This window comes from Bufo gargarizans, chromosome 2, assembly GCF_014858855.1.
Source record: "Bufo gargarizans isolate SCDJY-AF-19 chromosome 2, ASM1485885v1, whole genome shotgun sequence".
Lineage (NCBI taxonomy): Eukaryota > Metazoa > Chordata > Amphibia > Anura > Bufonidae > Bufo > Bufo gargarizans.
This window is the reverse complement of record NC_058081.1, coordinates 324,653,640-324,677,029: the sequence shown is the minus strand read 5'-3', so window position 1 is coordinate 324,677,029 and position 23,390 is coordinate 324,653,640.

Genomic DNA, 23,390 nt, shown 5'->3' with positions numbered 1-23,390 from the left:
AGAGTGTGGTTTTATGGGAACAAAAGGCCAAAATAGGTATTTAAAACAGTTATATAATGTTCCTACTGTTAGTATAGTGATTACAACCGTATACTGAACCAGTTATATGTGTGTTTACTTACAGTTCCACCAAAACCAATTGCAAGTTCAAATACAAATTCAATTGCAACCATACAATTGCAAATGCAAATTGCAAGCATACAACCAATTTGCAAATAGTCACTGCTAACTGCATACTGTAAGTGAACTATTAGTTAGACCTCAGATATACCTCTCAGAGAGTTCAATAGAGAAAAGGAACCGGCACTCCTTGCGATGCAATAATGAATGCTTTATTCACCACTCATAAATGAAAGTGACACGCGTTTCGGCACATGCAAGTGCCTTTGTCAAACACAATTGAGCAGCAAGTGGCATTGAAATGAACATAGACATATATTTAAATAGCCCGCCCGCAGTCACATGATAGAAGCATTCAAGTCATATGATTCTGGCGTCATGTTGGCAAGGTAACTGAAATAGTTTACTAACATCTAGTCTCATAATGATCGCGATCCTTCTATTTCATTGATGATCGCGATAGTCGTAATGGATCAATTACACTGCGGAGGACACATAACAGAATATAAGTTACATAGATCAAACACGGAGGATAAATGTATCAAGTAATGGTCTCCTATAATGAGAGTGTGAAGCATTACAAGAAACTATTCACCACGTACTCACGATTTAACCCTTTGGGTGTCATCGTTTGTAGGCGGTGAATCCAGTAAGCTTCACGTTTAAGTAGCAACTCCACTCTATTGCCTCCCCTACGGGGTGGCAGTACTTCTTCGATAATTTGAAAACGAAGTTGAGACACATTGTGTCTCTGTTGATGAAAATGTAAGGGGATAGGCAATAGTAAATTTTCATTGCGAATTGTCGACTTGTGTTTAGCAAAGCGATCTTTCATGTGCATCGTAGTCTCACCTACGTAGCAGAGTCCGCATGGACATTTCAACAAATAAACAATGAAAGTACTATTGCAGGTGAAGTGTCTCTTTATTGGAATTTGTTCCCCAGTTTGTGGATGTGAAATGTAGGGGCCTTTTATTATACTTGAACAATGGATGCAGCTTAAACAAGAAAAGGTGCCCTTCCTGACAGTTGACAATACCATTTGTCGGGGTCCCTTCTGTTGGTACTAATATCCTCTCTAATAATGTTATCTTTCAAGTTACCTGCCCGTTTGTAGCATAACATGGGGGGACTTTGAAATTCTAGGATCTGCGGATAGGACCTAGTCACTACATTCCAATGTTTGTTAATAACTGCCCTTACACGGGTAATCCAGGGGTGATACTGTACAACTAGGGGGAGTCTCTTTTGTGGTAATTTCACTTTGCCTACTGGTGTTGTTTCACATTTATTTATTTGTTGTTTAAGTAACCATTCCGGGTATCCTCTCTGCCTAAACTTGTTGGTCATTTCATTCAGACGGATTCTGCAGGTGAAGGGATTACTAATGATTCTTTTAACCCTTTGGAACTGTGATTAAGTAAGGTATAGACCTTTTAGTGGCCGGTAGGTGATTGCTCTCATAGCTGAGCAGACTATTGCGGTCTGTGTCTTTAGTGTGCAGATCTGCATTTGCCATCTTTGCCTTTTATGACCCAAGTGTCCAAAAACAGTATTTAAAAAAAATCTGTGTGTACCGTAAATTTTAACTCGGGCCATATATTATTAATATAATGAAAAAATTCCTGGATGGTCTGTACGTCGCACCGTCATATGCAAAACACAGTTGTCAATAAAACGCTTCCAAAAAATGCAATGTTGCTGAAAAAGTGGATGAGTATATATAAAATTCTGTTCGAACTGTGCCATATAGTAATTTGCATATGGCGGTGCGACATTAGACCCCATCGCGGTCCCGCGGCACTGTTGGTAGTAGGTATCTTGAAAAAGATAATAATTTCGTGTTAGGACAATGGTCAAAAGGCCAAGAAAAAAATCTTTTTGATGTGATGCGTAATGGCTAGTGTCCAACAATCTCCGTACTGCGGTTACGCCTTTGGTGTGTGTTATGGAGGTGTATAAACTACACACATCAAAGGTCACCAGAATACATTCTGCATCGATATTGGTTTTACTGAGTTCCTCTAAGAAATGTTGGGTATCCCTCAAATAAGAGGGGGCAATTTGAGTCAAGGGTGTCGAGATTTTTTCAAGAAAAATGGCAGGGGGTCAATATTGAATCTGATGCCGCAACTATGGGTCGTCCCAGAGGACACTCCATGGACTTGTGCACCTTGGGGAGGGTATAAAATACAGGGGTGATTGGATGTTGTTTAATTAGGAATTCTCCTAGTTTCTGGTTTATTGTTGCATTATCCTCATATTCCCGTATAAGGGATTCTAGCTCATGTTTAATGTCAAAGACAGGGTCTCTTGACAAAGTTGCATATGTGTCTTTGTCGGATAATTGGCCCAAAATTTCTTACACATAATAATCCTTGTCAAGTATCACCAAAGCTTCCCCTTTGTATGCAGGTTTAAATATGAGTGTATCATCATCTAACAAATGGTGAATAGCCTGTCTTTCTATAATTGAAAGATTGTGATGTAATTGACAATGTCCCCCTTGCTTAAACTGAGTTACCAGTATATCTATATCCCTTTTTACTAACTCTATATATGTTTCTACAGGGTGTTCATTTTTAGGAGGCATATAATGGCTTTTCAGACGTAAACCAAATTGTTTCAACGTTAATGTACCAATAATTTCGTCAGAATGTCCCATGTCCTGTGATGCGGACTCTCCCTCCTTAGAGAAGTGAGCTTTTTACCGCATGGACCGGAAAAAACTTCCATGCAGATCCATGTCCAAATTAAAGGTGTCGAGGGTTGCGGTAGGACTGAATGATAAACCCCTCTGTAATAGCTGTATTTGAGCTGGACTTAAAGTCTTAGAAGATAAATTTAAGACAAAGGAATCGGGTATACCTGGGAGCGTGTCACTCGTGGAGCGTCTGCGACTCTGATGATGGCGGCCTGCTCTTCTTGTGTTGGCTTTCTTGGGTGGCGTCGTCTCCCTAAAAAACCAAATTGCTGGCCAGTAGTAGATTCGCTGCCAGATCCTGAGGATATGTTGCCTGCCCTAAAGCCTGGGCGTCTGGTATTTTGTAGAGCAGTGCCCGACTTGTCTTGCCAATGGTATATGCGATTGGTTGAATAATCAACCAATCGAAAATTTACTATTGCCTAGCCCCTTACATTTTCATCAAAAGAGACACAATGTGTCTCAACTTCGTTTTCAAATTATCGAAGAAGTACTGCCACCCCGTAGGGTAGGCAAAAGAGTGGAGTAGCTACCTAAACGTGAAGCTTACTGGATTCACTGCGTACTCATTTCAATGCCACTTGCTGCTCAAGTGTGTTTGACAAAGGCACTTGCATGTGTCGAAACGCGCGGCACTTTCATTTATGAGTGGCAAATAAAGCATTCATTATTGCATCTCAAGTAGTGCCGGTTCCTTTTCTCTATTGAAGTATCTGGGGCGACGCCTGCGGACCGTGCACCCACACATTTACGCAGTGCCGCCCGATATTTACAACATACCTCTCAGAGAGATCATAAAGTGCTTAAATAACTTCAAGTGAGAGTACAGATACTCAAGAGACAAATATATCCACCATTTTATGTTGAATGACAAGATTGAACAGTTGAGCCACCATCTTAATCATACTGCCATTTTGTGATTGTAACGGATCACCTGGCACCCCGACTGAGTACCTCCGTTGACGGATGCTCCTAGCGTTTTCCTGAGGTTTCCAAGCACTCTGGCAGACACCACAATCACCGAACCAAAGCAGCATATAAATCCTTTTCAAGCATATGAATGCTGTAGACAGTTGAATAGGAAACCATACGAATAGGTTTACACTCCTAGCAGTCAAACTGGGACAGCATGCAATAAATCCTCCCCCAAGAATGAGACGACACTTCACCTTGAGGGTAAAAACAGGAACTCACTTTATTTAGACATAGCACACCTACTTTAAACCCCCCCAACAGCCTCATTTGCATACAATAGGGCACATGGAGGTCTATGGTACAAGGAAGGGTGGGGCCCGACAATAGCAAGGGCTGATGGGAGATGGAGGAGGGACAGGAAAAGGGGGAGGAGAAGAGGCACAGAACAGCAATGCCTTTAACATCACAGCAAGAGCAAGATACACACAGCCCACAATACATCGCAATACAATCCAACCGAACCCATAACAACATACACAATATTCAAGACAGCCTGAATGCAATCTGCTACACAGTCTCAAAGGCCATTGTTCCCAAAAGTCACATGTCCACGGATGGTCCTTAAAGGGCCAGTAGCAGCAATATAAAATACCATATGCCCAAATTGCATTCAAACGTACAAATTTACCAGGGGCCATAGTCAGCAGGTAGGAGGCGGGTAGCCAGTCCTCTCCAATGCCCAGTGGCGAGGCGGGTTCCGCCACATTTCTCCCCTTTCCCATTGAGACTATCCAGACTCATAATTGGATTATCCCTCGGTTGTCTCTGGGGCAGAGAGGAGGAAACCATGATGCATTGTGGGGATGTGCTGTATCTGTTCGGTGTGTCGCAGTCTCCATTCTGGTCCCCTGGGGGCGTGTCCACCAGATATGGACCTGCATAAATACGGGCGAGTAGCCCTCAATAAAGTGTTCCTGTTTTATCCTTCATCATGCTGAGACTGGTGTTTGGATAACTGATCAAAACTGGGGGATTGCTATACACTGATGATTTGCTATACTCCCCTGGCATAACTACTAGCTCTTGTAAGAGCTGTTCCTGCTCTCTGGCTGTAGGAGAGGTTCACCCACTGGAGCCTGGAGCCTTGTCGTAGATCCAGCGTGGGTGGAGGACGGTGAGACCCCAACCAAGCTGTGGCGGTTCGTGGGGTATGCAGGGCGTACGGTGTCAAGTGGAGTGCTTGGAGTCCTCGGAAAGCACTAGGAGCATCTATCGACGGAGGTACCCGGTTGGGGTGCTAGGAGATCCGTTACAAAGTCTTTCCCTGGAGAGGGGGCAGGAATGTTCTCCTGATCTCTGCTCCTCTATAGTCATGGTCCCAGCAAGTGGATCGAAACGTTGAATGGGTGAATAAAGGATCCCACTATTCTCACCTATTGGAAGTGCTGCCGTGTATTTATTTTTATAGTCAGGTTATTAGCTATAATTTTCTATATGTAGTATTGGATTTTCCACACCATTTATAACATGGTCATGGATGAGGATCATCAGGACCAGATCTTGTCTCACTTTATATCTGTCATATTGATAGCTTTCATGTCTTACAAGAAGATAATGTTAATGATTTCCACAATGTGTTCTCTCTACAGCACATGAATTACGAGATGGATTACTTTGCTTATACCTTGATATCTTATAATGGATTTGAAACTATTTCCTACTGGTAGAGCATTCAGATACATGTCAGCTACATTCAAGCACCATTGGAGGAGGTCAGATAAACATCTCCAGATTTCATAGTGTATTCGGCTAAGGACGAGGTAGACATAAATGCCTCCAATGATGAGCTGACACCCTTTTCTTAATGGCACAAACCTGTAATGTAAATTCGACATCTCCAGGATTTATGGAGGATTCTACTAAGGAACAAGACTCAGATTGCTCAGATGATGAGCTGCCACCTAAATATCATATTCCAGAGGACAATGTCATCCTCTATGACAATTTTATCATTAGATGTGGACGGTTGGATGGAAGAACGCAGCAGTGAAGATCAGGAAGCAGCTGAAGACACCTGCTGTGCTGACGGGATCAGCAGAGGAAAGAAAGAACCAAAGACATGGTCTTTGGGATGGCCAAGACATGGCATGCGAAGATTTACAAACTGTCTTTTTAGCTGTCTCAGGGGGCAGCAAGAAGAATAATGGGCCTAAGAAATTGCTGGCCTCCAATGACATGGGAGGCCATCACAAAGCCTCCCACTACATCACTTCCACTACAAATCTAGACTGCTTAAGAACACTGAAGGCCCAGCAAGACACCCACAATAATGCCCCTCAAAATAATCCAGAAATATCATATCCCTTTCAGAATCCAACCAAGACATAAGAATTTTTACCCAAGATACTGGAATTCACCACAGTGGTCACACGACATTGAAATTCCTCAGTAAATCAGGGGCTTTAAATTAACTCAAACATTAGAGAACCTATAATGTTATAGGCTTGGTAAAGTATCACATAGCCCTTTTTAAGAGATCTGTTACCAACTCCAGAAGGCCTCAAGTTGGATGCACAGACATCAGGGAACCACAAATACATTGTAGGTACCCCATATGGAAGGTCCTCAATATCAATATCAGCTGTATGAAGAGACAGCGCACAGTGTGTACGTGCCGTCTCCCTTCTCTTTTCCTGTCCGCTGATGCTGTCTATGGTCTTTGCCATAGACAGCATCGGTGAGCAGGAAGGGAGACAGCACGTGCGCACTCATACAGATTATCTACGGGTGTGTTGGGTGTCGGACGCCTGCCGATCTGACATTGATGATCTTTTGGATGGTGCACGGTTTGTTCTCCACCTTTTGGAGGTTGTCCTCAGAATGAATTATTTTCTCCCTGCGGACACCTACCAACAAAAATGGGGTACGGAGATGTGGTCCAATGTGGCCCCTAGTTATTCAAACATCTTTATGGCCAAGGTGGAGAATAGGTACTTTTATCGTTCACTATTGTGGGAGAAGGTCCTGTGCTGGTGGCGCTACATCAATGACATGTTTTATTTTATTTGGAGGGATACCAATGAAGAGTTAGAACTATTCCATCAACATCTGAATGGTAGTGTTCCTGGCCGACAATTTACCAAAACAGTATCTTGTATAGAATTGCAATTTTTGGATGTGAGGAGTTATGTAGAAGATGGTACTGTTAAAGCAGATCTGTATCAAAACCAAACAGATAGAAATAATTTATTGAGATATGATAGCGACCATCCCAGACGCATGAAAGAGTTACTCCCATGGAGCCAGTTACTAAGAGTGAGAAAAGTGGTTTCAGATAATCAATTGTTCAACAGCCGAGTTGAGGAGATGTGTGGGAAGTTTGAGGAGAGGATGTCCCCAGAGATTATTACAGAGAACACTCAATAAGGTTAGGGCTGTTGATATAGAGACTACCCTACAAATAGGCCATGGAAAAAGAGATGAGATACAGAGGATTCCATTTGTCTCAATGTATGGTAAACATAGTGGCAAGATAGCTAAGATATTGAGGAAGGAGTGGCCTATCCTGCAGAAGGGTTTATCATGAATTTCTTAATTTGGATTACCCCCATGTATGGCATATAGAAGGAACATTAATCTACGAGACAGATTGGTCAAAACGGATCTAAATGATGTGAAAAAGGGAAAACAGATATTTGGCCCCTCCCAGGATGGGTAATTTCCCTTGTTTGGGTTACTGCAAATGTGGGAACCTGATCAAGGGATATATATTTGCACACCCGAGTACGGGACAAATTTACTGAGTTTGCGAAAGGATCAACAAGCATAAAAGTACAATTAGGAAAAAGATGTTAGATAAACCGGTAGCTAAACATTTTGTGTTTGTGAAGACATGACATTAGGTCAATCGGCCCAGACTTTGTGTCATTGACTCAGTGGGAACATTAAGGAGAGTAGGTGATAGGGAGAAGATCCTGAGGAAAATAGAACTTAAGTGGATTTTTACTTTGAGATCAATGCAACCATATGGTATGAATAATGAATTTAATGTAAGTGGTATTGAATAATTGATGTTTATAACAATCAGTATATTACCGATGATTTAATATTGGAGTTGTTTTTAACTATTTATTTTTATTTTTTATGACAGGTGGAGGAATGAAGGACAGGATCTCCATCACCACACAGAATAGATCTATATCCCAATTGCATATGGTAACCCCTGATAAACTATCATGGATAATATTTTTTATATATATAACAGACTCCGATAGACCACTATGAGCCCTGTGATTCCCGATATACTGTAGCGCCTAGTGGGACGACTTACCATGCGGAGGTGTGTGCAGCGAATGCGCTGCTCGGCCAGGACCGTCTCCATTGAAACATGGGACGTGTCTTGAGCTGGACGTGAGCAGTAGGGTCAGGTGGATGTGACATATTTGGTCACGTGGTCGAGAGTGTATTATATGACTTGACGTCAGTGAAATATGGACAAATGGATGATGCAGATTCTACTCACTTATGACATCTCAATCAGCAGAAGTTCTACTTGCAGTCTCTTATTCATAAAGTAAGTATCATTTCTCACCTGGAATGGCTGTAAGTAAACTGTATTTCTCTTCTCTCCATATTATGTTGTCCATCTGATCAGTTTCTCATCCCATTCTTCCACTGACCTCTGGACCGTCAGTGGACGCTTTCTCTTACACCTCCATTCTTATTATTTCACAGCTTTAGGCCAGTTCTTTACCAGAAGTAATTCCTAGAGAAGTCTTTCCCTGGTGAGGGGGCAGGAATGTTCTCCTGATCTCTGCTCCTCTATAGTCAGGTTATTAGCTATAATTTTCTATATGTAGTATTGGATTTTCCACACCATTATTAACATGGTCATGGATGAGGATCATCAGGACCATATCTTGTCTCACTTTATATCTGTCATATTGGTAACTTTCATATCTTACAAGAAGATAATGTTAATGATTTCCACAATGTGTTCTCTCTACAGCACATGGATTACGAGATGGATTACTTTGCTAATACCTTGATATCTTACAATGGATTTGGATTTGAAACTATTTCCTACTGGCAGAGCATTCAGATACATGTCAGCTACATTCAAGCACCATTGGAGGAGGTCAGATCAACATCTCCAGATTTCATGGTGTATTCGGCTGAGGACGAGGTAGACGTAAATGCCTCCAATGATGAGCTGACACACTTTTCTAAATGGCACAAACCTGAATGTGAAATTGTGAGACACATTCGAGCACCATCATGCAGCAGCAGATCGACATCTCCAGGATTTATGGAGGATTCTACTAAGGAACAAGACTCAGATTGCTCAGATGATGAGCTGCCACCTAAATATCATGTTCCAGAGGACAATGTCATCCTTTATGACGTTTTTATCATTAGATGTGGACGGCTGGATGGAAGAACGCAACAGTGAAGATCAGGAAGCAGCTGAAGACGCCAGCTGTGCTGACGGGATCAGTGGAGGAAAGAAAGAACCAAAGACATTGTCTTTGGGATGGCCAAAACATGGCATGAGAAGATTTACAAACTCTCTTTTTAGCTGCCTCAGGGGACAGCAAGAAGAATAATGGGCCTAAGAAATTGCTGGCCTCCAATGACATGGGAGGCCATCACAAAGCCTCCCACTACATCACTTCCACTACAAATCTAGACTGCTTAAGAACACTGAAGGCCCAGCAAGACACCCACAATAATGCCCCTCAAAATAATCCAGAAATATCATATCCCTTTTAGAAACCAACCAAGACATAAGAATTTTTACCCAAGAGTGGAATTCACCACAGTGGTCACACAACATTGAAATTCCTCAGTAGATCAGTGGCTTTAAGTTAACTCAAACATTAGAGAACCTGTAATGTTATAGGCCTGGTAAAGTATCACATAGCCCTTTTTAAGAGATCAGTTACCAACCCCAGAAGGCCTCAAGTTGGATGCACAGACATCAGGGAACCACAAATACATTGTAGGCATCCCATATGGAAGGTCATCAATATCAGATTGTTGGGAGTCTGACCCTGGGCACCCAAGACGATCAGCTGTATGAAGAGACAGCGCGCAGTGTGCACGTGCCGTCTCCCTTCTCTCTTCCTGTCTGCTGATGCTGTCTATGGTCTTTGCCATAGACAGCATCGGTGAGCAGTAAGGGAAACAGCACGTGCGCACTCATACAGATTATCTACGGGTGTGTTGGGTGTCGGACGCCTGCCGATCTGACATTGATAATCTTTTGGATGGTGCACGGTTTGTTCTCTACCTCAGGAGGAATTATTTTCTCCCTGGGGACAGCCTCTACCAACAAAAATGGGGTACGAAGATGGGGTCTAATGTGGCCCATACTTATTCAAACATCTTTATGGCCAAGGTGGAGAACAGGTATTTTTATCGTTCACTATTCTGGGAGAAGGTCCTGTGCTGGTGGCGCTACATCGATGACATTTTTATTTTGGAGGGGTACCAATGAAGAGTTAGAACTATTCCATCAACATCTGAATGGTAGTGCTCCTGGCCTACAATTTACCAAAACAGTATCTTGTATAGAATTGCAATTTTTAGATGTGAGGAGTTATGTAGAAGATGGTACTGTTAAAGCAGATCTGTATCAAAACCAAACAGATAGAAATAATTTATTGAGATATGATAGCGACCATCCCAGACACATGATAGAGTCACTCCCATGGAGCAAGTTACTAAGAGTAAGAAAATTGGTGTTAGATAATCAATTGTTCAACAGCCGAGTTGAGGAGGTGTGTGAGAAGTTTATGAGGAGAAGATGTCCCCAGAGATTATTACAGAGAACACTCAATAAGGTTAAGGCTGTTGATATAGAGACTACCCTACAAATAGGCCATGGGAAAAGAGATGAGATACAGAGGATTCTTTTTGTCTCTATTGTAAGCATGCAGTGGGTGACATCATGGATGGTAGGTATGTGTCACTGAGGCTGCTACGATCAGTGATGTAAATCCCGGAGGTAAGTAGTGACCAGTGGTGGTAGATCACTGAGTTGGTGGTAGCTGGAATTTGGGTCCGGGATTTAGGAGTGACTGAAGAGCTTGGGTGGGAAGGTCACTCCCATACTCCATCTCGGGTGTTACCACCACACACACAGGTGCGATGGTGGTTTTAAAAAGGACACTCTGCCAGAGAGCAGGGTGTGGATGGTGGTCTGAGAGGAAGACTACTGAACCAAACCTCTTGGCAGTGAGGATTTGCTGGGAGAAGACTGCCGCTGGTGAGGAGCCTGTATCACTGTGTGTTGTTATTTCATTTTGACTGTTCTGTTATTTGAAGAAAGCAAGCCTGTACTGTACTGTGTGCCGAATAGAACCCTGAAAAGAGACTGTTTGAGTGGTCCCGTCTCACATATGGTGGAGGATGCGGGCAAATGGTTGCTAGGAGCAAAGACATGAAAACCTGTCAGTGGTGAATGTCGTGGGTTAAGGCAGCAGCAGGATTGCAACAAGAATCTGTTGAAATGGAGGAGCTCCTCAAGCAGATGGTGCAGAGCAATCTGCAGCAGCGGCAGGCACTGGAGCAGCAACAAAGAGCCCATACAGAGGCTTTACAGGCTCAACGGCAGGCTAATGCACAGCAACACGAGACTAACCGCCTGTTGACTGAGCAAATTGCGGCCCTCAGAGACGCTGTGACAGCACCTCAACTGGTGCATATGGCTGGGCAAGCTTCAGATGGGGTTCGGAAAACTGTGCAGTCGGCTTTACAGAGAATGACAAAAGAGGACGACGTGGAGGCTTATTTAACTGTCTTTGAACGTATTGCAGACAGGGATAAACTGCCTGTGGATCAGTGGGCTGAGGTGCTGGCTCCATATTTGACTGGGGAGCCGCAGAAAGCATACTATGACCTGACCTTGCAGGATTCGAGAGACTACCGCAAATTAAAAGCGGAAATACTGGCTCGCATGGGAGTCAGTCCTGCACTCCAGGCCCAGCGGGTACAACAGTGGATCTTTTGCCAGGACAAACCACCGAGGTCACAGATGTTTGATCTGTTCCACTTGGTACGGAAGTGGTTGCAACCAGAGTCATCGTCCCCAGAGCAGATGGTGGAAAAAGTGGTAATGGATCGTTACCTGCACTCTCTTCCTGGGCCAGTACAACGCTGGGTGGCCCAGGGAGATCCCCAGAATGCTGACCAGCTGATAAACCTGGTTGAGAGGTACACTGCAGCGGAGAACCTCCTTGCAGGAGCTGAGAAAATAAAAATAACGCCCGGCAACCCCAAGGTTTATGCGGAACCCAGTAGGAGGGGGTTTAAACCCAGGGGAGAACGGGGACAAGTGCCCGTGGAAACGTAAAAAGAATCACCAGAAACTGGTTCTACACCTCCACCCCGCCGTCTTGTCTGTTGGAGGTGTCATAACCTGGGGCACATTGCAGCTCACTGTCCCATGACAAATGAACGTATGGATTGTGACATGGCACGATGGTGCTCCCTGTTTGCCCATCCCGCCTGCAGTGCCATCCAGTACCAGGCAACCGGGCCTCATATGGGCCAGGTGACTGTCAATGCTAGCCCTGTGACTGCACTACTAGATTCAGGAAGCCTGGTGACACTTGTTAGAGAAAATCTTGTTCCCGTATTGCCGGCACCTGGACAGGGCATGGGGGTGATGTGTGTGCATGGGGATGTTAAGATCTATCCAGTTGCTCAGGTCACCATAGCCACTGAATGTGGGACTGTATTGCATACGGTGGGCATGGTGAAGAACTTATTGCATGCCATGATAATAGGGCGGGATTTTCCGTTGTTTTGGGAACTGTGGGGTAAAATGTCACCCAAACAAGTAAAGTTTGCACCTGCTTATGATGTGTCTCATGTTGAGGAAATCACAAACCAGGCTATGCCTAGTGAACCGGCTGAGGTAGTTGAGGGATTTCCGCTATCTGTCTTGGATATCCCACAAGGGAATTTTGGGACGGCCCAGGCACAAGACCCCACTCTAAAAGGGGCTTTAGCAAATGTGACTGTTCTAAATGGTATTCCCCAAGAGCCAGATGCTGACCACAGGTATCCGTATTTTGAAATGCACAATGACCTCTTGTATCGGGTTACCAAAGCTCACAATGAGGTGGTAGAACAGTTGGTGGTTCCCGGGCCCTATAGGAAAATGGTCCTAGAAATGGCTCATACTCATGTGTTAGGGGGTCATCTAGGTACAGATAAAACCCGCGAACGAATATTTCAGAGGTTCTATTGGCCGGGGTGTTATAAAGAAATAGACGAATACTGCAAATCCTGCCCTACATGCCAATTAAAGGCCCCGCGGTCTCATTTTAAAAGTCCGTTGGTGCCACTTCCTATTATTGAGATACCATTTGAAAGGATCGCCATGGACTTAGTGGGACCGTTAGACAAATCACCTAGGGGACACCAGTATATTCTAGTAGTGCTGGATTATGCTACCCGGTTGTTAAAGGGGATATTAATTATTGATATTTATGCAAATCTCAGTAATTAATATTAATAAATAGGCGTAATCGTCTTGTGATGGCTCCGCCTATTTATGCCTTAATGAATAACAAATCACTACTGATTGCCCTACACTAATCACTAAACTAGCTGCAAGCGCCTTACTGACTACCCCTAGTGATCACACATTACACAATTGGTATAAATGACACAGTATTTATTTATAATACATTAGTTATACAACACCAACAATATACTAACTCTATTGCGGCGTTACTTTACAACCAAAAAGGTATTAGGTTTATAACTATATATATCTATAACAAGGGGATAGATATATATTGTTATAACCACGCACTACAATATAAATATACACACACTAATACAATATACTGACACGGTTCTAACTACACTACACAGTCCCAAATCCCACCTACAATCTAACTATACAATCATACAGGTATAACAGCCCTCCCGCCTGGCTCTATAATATCCCTATGGGATAATAGGGGTGAGGTATCTGGGGGGTAGGCACGACAGGGCTATCACAAAACACAGCAAGGGTTGGGGGCAGAGAATCAGGGGTAACAGGGTACAGCAATATGGGGTCAGAGATAGCAGCAGTATGGGGTCAGGGATAGCAGCAGTATGCAGCAGTATGGGGTCAGGGATAGCAGTATGGGGTCAGGGATAGCAGCAGTATGGGGTCAGGGATAGAGTATGGGGTCTGGTGATAGAGTATGGGGTCAGGGAGCAGTATAGGGTCAGGGAGCAGTATGGGGTCAGGGACAGCCGGGTTATGGGGTCAGGGAAAGCGTTGGTGGGATAGTGGTAGGGAGTAGAAGGGGGAGATACTTAGCGGTGTTATGCTCGTTGTCCAGGGGGGCTCGTTGGTCTAGGGGATGCCTCTTCCGCCGGGTCACTTACCTGACTGCTGAGCGGAGCGCCGCCTGTCTATTTAAACTTGGCGGCGCCCGCTCGCAGTCTCCCTATTCGCGCCGCGCGCATGCGCACCGCCGGCCTCAATACGTGGGCCGGCGCGGTGATATGACGTCACCGCGCCGGCCCGAGGATCTCGGAGCGCGCTTCCAGGGGGGGGGATCCTTTGATCCTCCCGCCTGTGAAGCGGACGCTTACCTCCGGCGCTGTAATTACAGCGCCGGAGGTCAGCCACTCGCAGGGGCATGGGAACTCTTTGTTCCCATGTCTCTGTTAGGAGCATCATCCCCGGCGTGGCCGGAGATGGTGACAAAGGGCAGAGGATCTATTGATCCTCTGTCCTTTGTGGAGGCCGACGCTGGACATGATTGTCCAACTGTCGGTCTCCTCCCAGCAAGCGGCATGATTCCGGCCATATATGCCTATAGATGCGTGGGGCACATCCATAGGCATATAGGAACGGACTTTACACATGGGGGCATGTTATATCTATCAAGGGGGCACATTCCTATAAAGGGGGCACATTAAAGGGGGCACATTCCTATAAAGGGGGCACATTAAAGGGGGCACATTAAAGGGGGCACATTCCTATAAAGGGGGCACATTCCTATAAAGGGGGCACATTAATACATATACACAGAGATGCATGTTGCCAAGGGGCCTACATACATCTCTGTGCATATCCACAGATCCCACCTGGAGGAGCCCATATACAAGGGCTAATATATATGTATATATGTCACGGCATACATACATATATATTTAAATATGACCCTTCCTTCAACAATCCCCCTGTTGTCAGGGAATACGACAATAAACATTTTGGGGGAAGGGTAGGGCTGCCTTTGCCTCTTCAATCTACCCCTGGTGACTTTTCCGGGAGGACTAAAGTGATCTGACTCTTAGGTACCTAGACATCACCCATCGTGCTCCATCCTGCCTCTCATTAAAACGTCTCCATCCCCCGAGTACCCCATGTTCTTCTCCTTGGATAACTTTCTTGGTATCCTATGATCTTCAGGTGTCAGCCACTCCCAACGTAGTCTATTCCTGACTAAAATGGCTTCACCCTTGCAGTCTTTAGATCACTCCATTCAGCGACCGTATTCTCTCTCTTTGCCAGTGTTGTTCTTCTGGCGTCCGTTACCCCCACTGTTAGTGCCGGTAATTAATGTAGCACCTCCTTATGGGGTACGGACGGCCGTAGGCTGACCTTTTAATGACTTTCATTTTAATTGAAGACTCAGTTGTTGGAGAGGTTCTCTCCGGGACAGATACATAGGTTTTTACAAGGCAGGTCAGATTTTCTGGTGAGAGGTGATGTCATAGTACCTAAATTTTACCCGCGGGAAGGAACCCCGCACTACCATCATTCAGTCCAACCCTTACAAAAAATCACCATTGTCAATATTGAAGCGGCAAATACCTTAGTGATGAGGGGCCTGACCCTAGGGAATCTACTCTACCCCACTCACACAAACATGTCATATCCCTCCCAATACAATTCAGTGTGTACCCATAGAGACTCATGCCACCTGGCCTTACTTTCTATACCTCCCAAGACACTGGTAGTTAACCGACCCTTGTGTCCTTGGGGAAATGACTATAGGATGCACACGTGCGTCCAGCCATATTGTAGTATGGCTGTCGCCCATCTGCACCTAGAGTGTCCATGGGTACATAGGAACTCACATGCAAATAATCAATGTAAATCTATACACAATATATGAGGTCACAGGGTGGTCTATGATTATACCCCGAATCCTCCTACAAAAATCTACTACAATACGTGTATGCATACACACAATGTTATGAGGTCACAGGATGGCTTTTGGATTTTCATCCCGACCTTCATAGGAAACCGTATGTCCATGCGATCTCTGTCTTCAGGACTTTGTTGGAGCTAAGTCCTGAGCCTCCTGCGATTAACTTCGTGAAGTTCTGTCTGGTTCTGGTTTAGCTGGTCCGCAAGTCTCTTGACCCTCCTGTAGATTAGACACAGTCCCGTGTACATGACTATTACCAGAACCAGAAGAACTATCACCGGATGAATCAAAAGGTTGAAGAAGGATGTTGCCTTTGGACTGTAGCCGAACAGACTTTCCCACCAGGAGATCTTGGAGTCTTTGTCCAATGCGGTTGTGATTGCCGTAATTTTATTCTTGTCGTGCGTCAGTTGGATGGTGGCCTGTTTCTCTGTTTCTCGAAGATCTTTAAGTATTTTGTCTTCTTGGCTGAAGTCCAGCAGGAGATGTTTGAGTTCTACCCCAAAGCCAAGAGGAATTTTCTGGAGTCTCACGGGTACGTCGGGGCGGATGTCAAGTCTTTTCTCCGGGGTGATTGGTGTTCTTCCTTGTATCTCTGCGACATCTAAACCTAGGACGGGGCTAAGGGTGCAATACGCTCCAGGGAGGAGTACTCCTCTCTCAGTGCAGTTAGTTCCATAGATTGTATAAGACATGTTTTGCCTTTGGTACCAGCACCAATACCCCTGTCCCAAGTATTTAAGGGAAGAGGGTATTGGGCTGGCCTTCATCTCACAGGACCCCTCGGTGCTCCAACATTGGTGTCTTAACACCCGATCCTGACTACCTTGACAGAGGATAGCATCCCCTTTCTTCCAACATCCCTCTGTGTCTAACAGATAAGGATGGCCTTTCTCATAGGTTAGAACGCCCGCGGGGAGCTGTGGATGAAGCACCGTCTGGTTATTTATGACAACCCCTAAGTTAATTGCACTGTAACCTTGTCTAAGATGGCCAGATACAGGAGCCAATGACGAAGCAGTGCAAGTGAGATTCCTACAGCCGTGCCACTGTACTACCCACCAGTTGGTGTGATTGGCTGCAAAAGGAGATATAAGAGGACTTACACGTTGGCGGAGGTTAAATGGAAAGTGGCCGCCGTACAACGATGATACAATATGTTTAAGGTTGCCTGAGAGTTCACTCTGGACTTGCGTACACGCCAGAGCGAGCTGAGCTCTATCCTGTTCTTCCAAGAGACCCACGACTAACCTTCTAAACTTCTCTCGTAAAGCAGAAGATAGAGAGGTAGTGGCATCTATGTGCGAATGCTGCAAACCCTCTAAGACGTGGTTTACATCAAGCTGGGTCTCGAATCCTTCTCCGGCGTGTCGCGCAACATCCCCAAGTTTACCTCTCAGGACTTCCATGTCCATAGTGTTCAGGGCGCCCACTCCCAATGCACCTCCGCCTAGTCCCATGGCTATCAGATCTCTTCTTCCCCTTTGATTCCTGTGTATGAGATCATCCTTTCTTACCTCTTGCCCCGCCTCTATCCAACCTCTTATCATGTCAATTTGGTTCCTCACAAACTCCCCACATCTGTGATCCCATTGGTCGACTCGGAAGTCATCTACGGAAATTCTCCAAGTAAATAGGACAAATTTTGTCCCCGTGATGATCTTCCATGGGGATGACAGTTGAGGAGCTATAGGATCTGCCAATTGATGGATAGGGGCGTTGCAAGAGTCTAAATGCATTTTTACAGGTTGGAGACCTGTTGCTTCATAGGGGATCCTCACCACGGTTACACAAACTTGCCCTCTACCTTTGAACGGATACCATTGGTCACTTTCTCCAACCTGTAGCACTAGTTTTCCTACGGGTTTGGATTTAGACAGATAGACCCATTGTGTAAAGGTCCAGCACCCTTCATCTACTGCCTCGCAAAAAGGCCATCTAAACGAACCATCTATATTGATGTCAAAGTTAATATCCCTGCTACTGGGGTCTTTCCAATCGGAAGACACATACCTACCCCGGTATTCCTCATTCATAGGGGTACCGTCCATCCATACCTCCACTGTAGGGGTATCCACTCCATTGCACACCAAATCCCATCTCCAGGGATTAGTGTCCAAGGTTACCATCTGGGTATCTTGTTCCCAGTGGGCATAGGTGATGAAATAATATCCAGTCACCTCCTGAACACAATTGTCTCTCATGATGGTGATCATAAAAGACCGTATGGATGGAGATCCCTTTAACTGAGCATACCTGAGATCCTTGGCATCTGTCCGTACTTTTAAAATGGTGGCTCGGTAAAAGCCTTCCAGTTTTACCGGACCACTCTGGTCATTCCATAGGACCTGGCCAGAGTTACTGCAGTTTAAGTTTAGCATCATTATACTGGTTCGTATGTAATCTGTGGACACATGTCCCTGAACATAACTGGATTCCCTAGTGATGATCATCTGGGAATCTCTTAACATACAATAAGCTTTTAGGGTGCCCTTTACCGGAATGGGTCTGTCAAAATATGTCCTTACCCTCAGCCCATCTTGGCTATCCCTCCTTATGAAGGTAGCTTTAAGGATATACCAGCCACTATATTCTGCACCCGTGACATCCTCGGGACTCAGAACCCCCTCCTTGGTACACAACACTGTGGTAGTGTTGGCTTCCACTTGTTTGTAAGGATGCAAGTGAGGGTCCCTAGACACCCATCTTAAGGATCTCATAGGAGTAGGGTCAGAGTCCCGAAAATGTCTGAATTCTTTGAGGCAGAGGGCATGTAAATCATGTTGTATGGCAGACACATTCTCCACAGGGGTATAGTGTTGAATTACACCTTGGGCAAAACTCTCCCTCTGGAAACCATACAGATACCATTGTCCTGGTATAAAGGAAGAGTTCTCGTATGGTTTCAAGATTTTGCCCTCCAAACATTCCACCATTAAAAGGCCGGGTTTATTAACTCCCAGGCCCTCCCCCGAAGAGGTTGAGCCCGCCATCATCATGCTTACCACCAGTGCCACAAGTTGGGGATATGCCATGTTCAGAGGATCTCTACATCTTTTCAGGCTAGTCGTAGCCTTGGTGAGTCTCCCTCCTGTGATCTGTTAATTCAATGTGTGTGTAATTAGTTTCATGGATCCACCCTCGACCCACCAATACCCCCCCCCCCTGGTCACCCAACTCTGTGAGGGTTCCTGTTATTGAGTTGGGGAGGCTCGGGTGGCCTTGGCCTGGTCGATATGGATCCATAAAACTCCCTGCCGCCTACGTGACTTTTTCTTGGTCGTCATCGGCCTTTGCACCTTTAGCATGGTGTCACCCATTACTTCAAGGACCTGATATGGTCCTTCCCAGTTTGCATCCCAGGGGCCGGCCCGACGGAAGATTTTCACCATCACCAGCTCTCCTACAGAGGGCATTGGTGTTTCCCCCTGTAGATACGGTCTGTGTAGCCGTATTGCTGCATGAGGCAATAACTCCTTCAGGTTTAGTTGTACCTGTTGGAGAAATAGGTCTCTGGCGATGGCGTTCTTCATCGGTTCTGACACCAGGGGTTCATTGGGCAGGCATAGGGGCATTTTGCGTCCGGTCATTAGTTCGAACGGGGTGATACCGGTACTGGTAGCCTCGGTAGCTCGGATTCCCATTAGCACGGCTGGCAGAGAGGTTACCCATGAGGAACCTTTCTCCAGTAGTGCTTTAGAAAGTCGTGTTTTTATGGTCCGGTTCATCCGCTCCACGATGCCCGCTGACTGAGGGTGGTAAGGCACATGGAATCTTTGCTTTATGTCTAAAAGACCACAAAGCGCTTTCATTACCTTACCCGTGAAATGGGTCCCTCTGTCTGACTCTATCAATCTGGGGATACCCCATCGTGACAGAACCTGTTCCCAGAGAACACGGGCAGTGGTTGTAGCCGAATCGTTAACCGTGGGGATGGCTTCTACCCATTTAGAGAAAACATCCACTACCACCAGTGCGTAACGATAGTTACGACTTCCTGTTGGTAAAGGTCCTATAAAATCTATTTGTAGTGCGGACCATGGACCATCTGCAGGAGGGACTCGCTGCAACACCGGCTTCAGGGCTGACGCCCTTGGGTTAACCTGAGCACATACCAGGCACTGTTGTGTTACTTCCTCTACTGTGTTGGACATTCCCGGCCAGTATAATTTGTCTCTCAGGAGAGACAAGAGTTTATCCCGGCCCAGGTGTCCAAACAGTTGGTGGTTCAATCGGGTCAGTTCTGCTTGCAGATGCTGTGGAACCACGGGAAGAGGAAGTTGTTGTGTACCGGTATCATAACACAGGATCCCTTGCTGTCTTGACCAGGGATGCTGAGGAGATGTGAGGTGTGTCATTAGAAGAGGGTCTTTTGCTTGTTCCTCCTCAAATGACACCGGGCCTTTACTCAGGTTGGTACGAACTGCAATGTGGTAGGCTGGTAGCGCCTCAGTGTCTGTTTCCTGAAGGATCCCAGATACTGCCGCTAGTTTGGCCAATTCATCCGCCTTGTTGTTACCTAGCGTCAAAGGCTCATCCCCTTTCTGATGCGCAGGGATTTTTATGATGGCTGCTTCCGCCGGGTGTGCCATGCCCCATTCCCAAAGTTCTTTCAGGACCGACAAATGAGCCAGAGGTTTGTTTTGGCTATCCACAAATCCTCGTCTTTTCCATGTGTCCAGGTGCAGGGTGAGAGAACGAACTACATATGAACTGTCGCTATATATAATTCGTTTCCCTGGGGGTTGAAGAAGCAAGGCTTTCTTGACTGCCTCCAGTTCCGCCCGCTGTGCCGACATGTGACCTGGTAACTTGACAAGATTCTGGGTACCTGTGGTCTCATCCAGCACAGCAAAACCTGTGACATATGTCCCATCCATGAAAAATCGAGAGCCATCAACAAAGATGACTCTGTCTTCTGGATGTTTATCGGTCCTGAAAATTTGTGGCGCCTTGATGTGCGCTGGTTGGCCACAGTCATGTTCGGTGCCAGTTAGGTTCAGTAACTGGGACAGAACATACTTGGCTTTGTGGTTCACCTGTAGACTCCGGCCACTGAGATCCATAATCCACCTCCCAAATCTCTGTTGGGAGACTCCAGGGAGTGTATCACGGAGCAGGAGGGCCAATGGAGAGTGTGGAGTCTGCAAAGTGAGGGGCCTGAAGCCTACAATATGCTCAGTGGTTTTGACGGCATAGTGTATGGCTGCCAGTTGTTTGGCACACTCATCGAACCCTCGTTCAACAGGCGAAAGTAACCTGGAGAAGTATCCCAGCGGTCTAGTGTCATACCCTATCTGCTGTAGGAGGACCGCTGAGATAGACTCCGTCCCTGCATGCGCCTGTATGGCTATTTCCCCTTCAGGATGGGGGGTAGCCAATACAGGGGCAGAGGAGAGGTCCCTTTTCAAAGTAGAAAAGGCCTCTTCCTGTGCATCAGACCAACCTTTGATTGAAGGGTCTTCTCCTCTGAGGAGTTCATAGAGGGGTTTTGCTTTGGCAGCAAAATCCTCTATGAACTCCCTCATGAAATTAGCAACTCCCAGGAATTTTCTTAAATCCTGTAGAGTGCCCGGCCTAGGTAACTTTACCATGGCTTCCACTCTGGCTGCCACGATCCCTTTGGCTCCAAAAGAAATTTGGACTCCAAGAAAAGTCACCTCCGTTCTGGCCAAATTTGCCTTGTGGGGACTCAGCTTGAGTCCCGACTTGGCCAGGAGTCCCAATAGCTCTTTTAACAGAACCAAGTGTTCTTCTATGGTTTCTGTTTGTAAGAGCAGGTCATCCACGTATTGCAAAAGGCATCCTGGCCGTGAAAATACACTCAGAACGGCCGCCAATGCCTGGTGAAAATACGTGGGACTACTGTGGAATCCCTGGGGGAGTACACCGAACATGTACTGTTTGTCCCCTACTGTAAAGGCAAATTTGTACCTACAGTTTTCAGTGAGTTCAATAGAGAAGAACCCATTGGCAACATCTATGGTTGAGAATATGCGACTTTTGCCGCTTATTCTGGCCATGATGTCGGGAGTCTGTGCCACCACTGGAGCGGACATTGGGGTGTACTTGTTGAGGACCCGGAGATCTATGGTGAGCCTCCATGCATTGGTGTCCTTTTTCTTTACTGGCCAGAGGGCATTGTTGCATTTAGAATTGCCCTCTATGACCACCCCCTTAGTTTTCAATTCTTGGACAGTGTCCAAAATTGAATGGGTGGCTTCTGGCGGAAAGCGGTATTGGCGTTGAGGTGGAGGGTCGGGACCTTGTATGTCCACCTGAACTCCAATCAGTCTGCCACAATCGTTTTTTCCCTGGGCCCACAGGTCGGGGTACTCATACACAATAGGCTCAAGATCTGGATTATGCGAGATCTCAGGCCATTTGTGTTCAAGTACTTCAGTAGAGTCATCTACTGTTGGCAATGGTGGTCCCAGAAACTGGCGTTGGATGACAAACACCTTGGATTGTCTGGGACCCTTCCATACAATACTATTTGCCAGATCTAGGATCCACCCATTTTGTGTCATTACGTCGGTTCCAATAATGTTGTCAGAACCGGGGTAATACCACATGGGGATCCTAAGGGTTGTGTGAGTGGTAATCTGGACAATTACTTCTTCTATTCTGTGGGCCTTCACCCCCCCTTGTTGGTGATCAAATCCGATCACCACACACTGAGGGCTGTTGGGATGTAAATCATGTTTGACATTGGTAATGGAAATTTCCGCACCAGTGTCAAGCATGATTTCGGCGTCCTGATTTTTGATTTTGGCTTTTATGTGGGGTCTCCCTGAAGAATCCAGTATGATAGGACATACTGGCGCCAGTTCTTTAGGGATCCCTGATCTTCAATCAATTTCTACCAGACTCCCAGTAGGTACCTGTGAGGTACATACTGCCACTTGTGGGTTCTTGTTATGGACCCTTAGTGTGGATTCCAGGGATTCCACACTCCTTACCGAACGCGCAGGGTCATTCACAACAGCCACACGTTTTGGTGTCTGGACCTGTGAATGTCCCAGATATTCCCCCACTGGTTTGGCATAATTAGGTTTCATCTTGAAACCGTTATTATTGCCCGTTCTCTCAGGATTTGTCCGGTTATTACGTGACCATTGTGGACAATTCCTCTTTATGTGCCCGTATTGTAAACATAGGAAGCATCGAATGCTTCCTATCCTTTCCAATGGCGGGGCCGTGGGGCGAATAGTTGAATTACCCTTTGTGTGCTGTACCCGATCATCTTGAGATATATCAGGTACAGGCGCACGCTCCGTCACTTTGACGAATTTCTTATTGAGCAGTGTATCCTGTCTGCACTGCTCAATAATCATAGCAGCATCCGTGAGGGATGGTTCCCTGGCTGCGCTCAACCGGATTGCAGTATCAAGGTATGGGAATTTCTCCACAAACATACGTATCATACCCTGTGGAATTCCGACACCGTGATCCTTTGTAACCCTTCTATACAT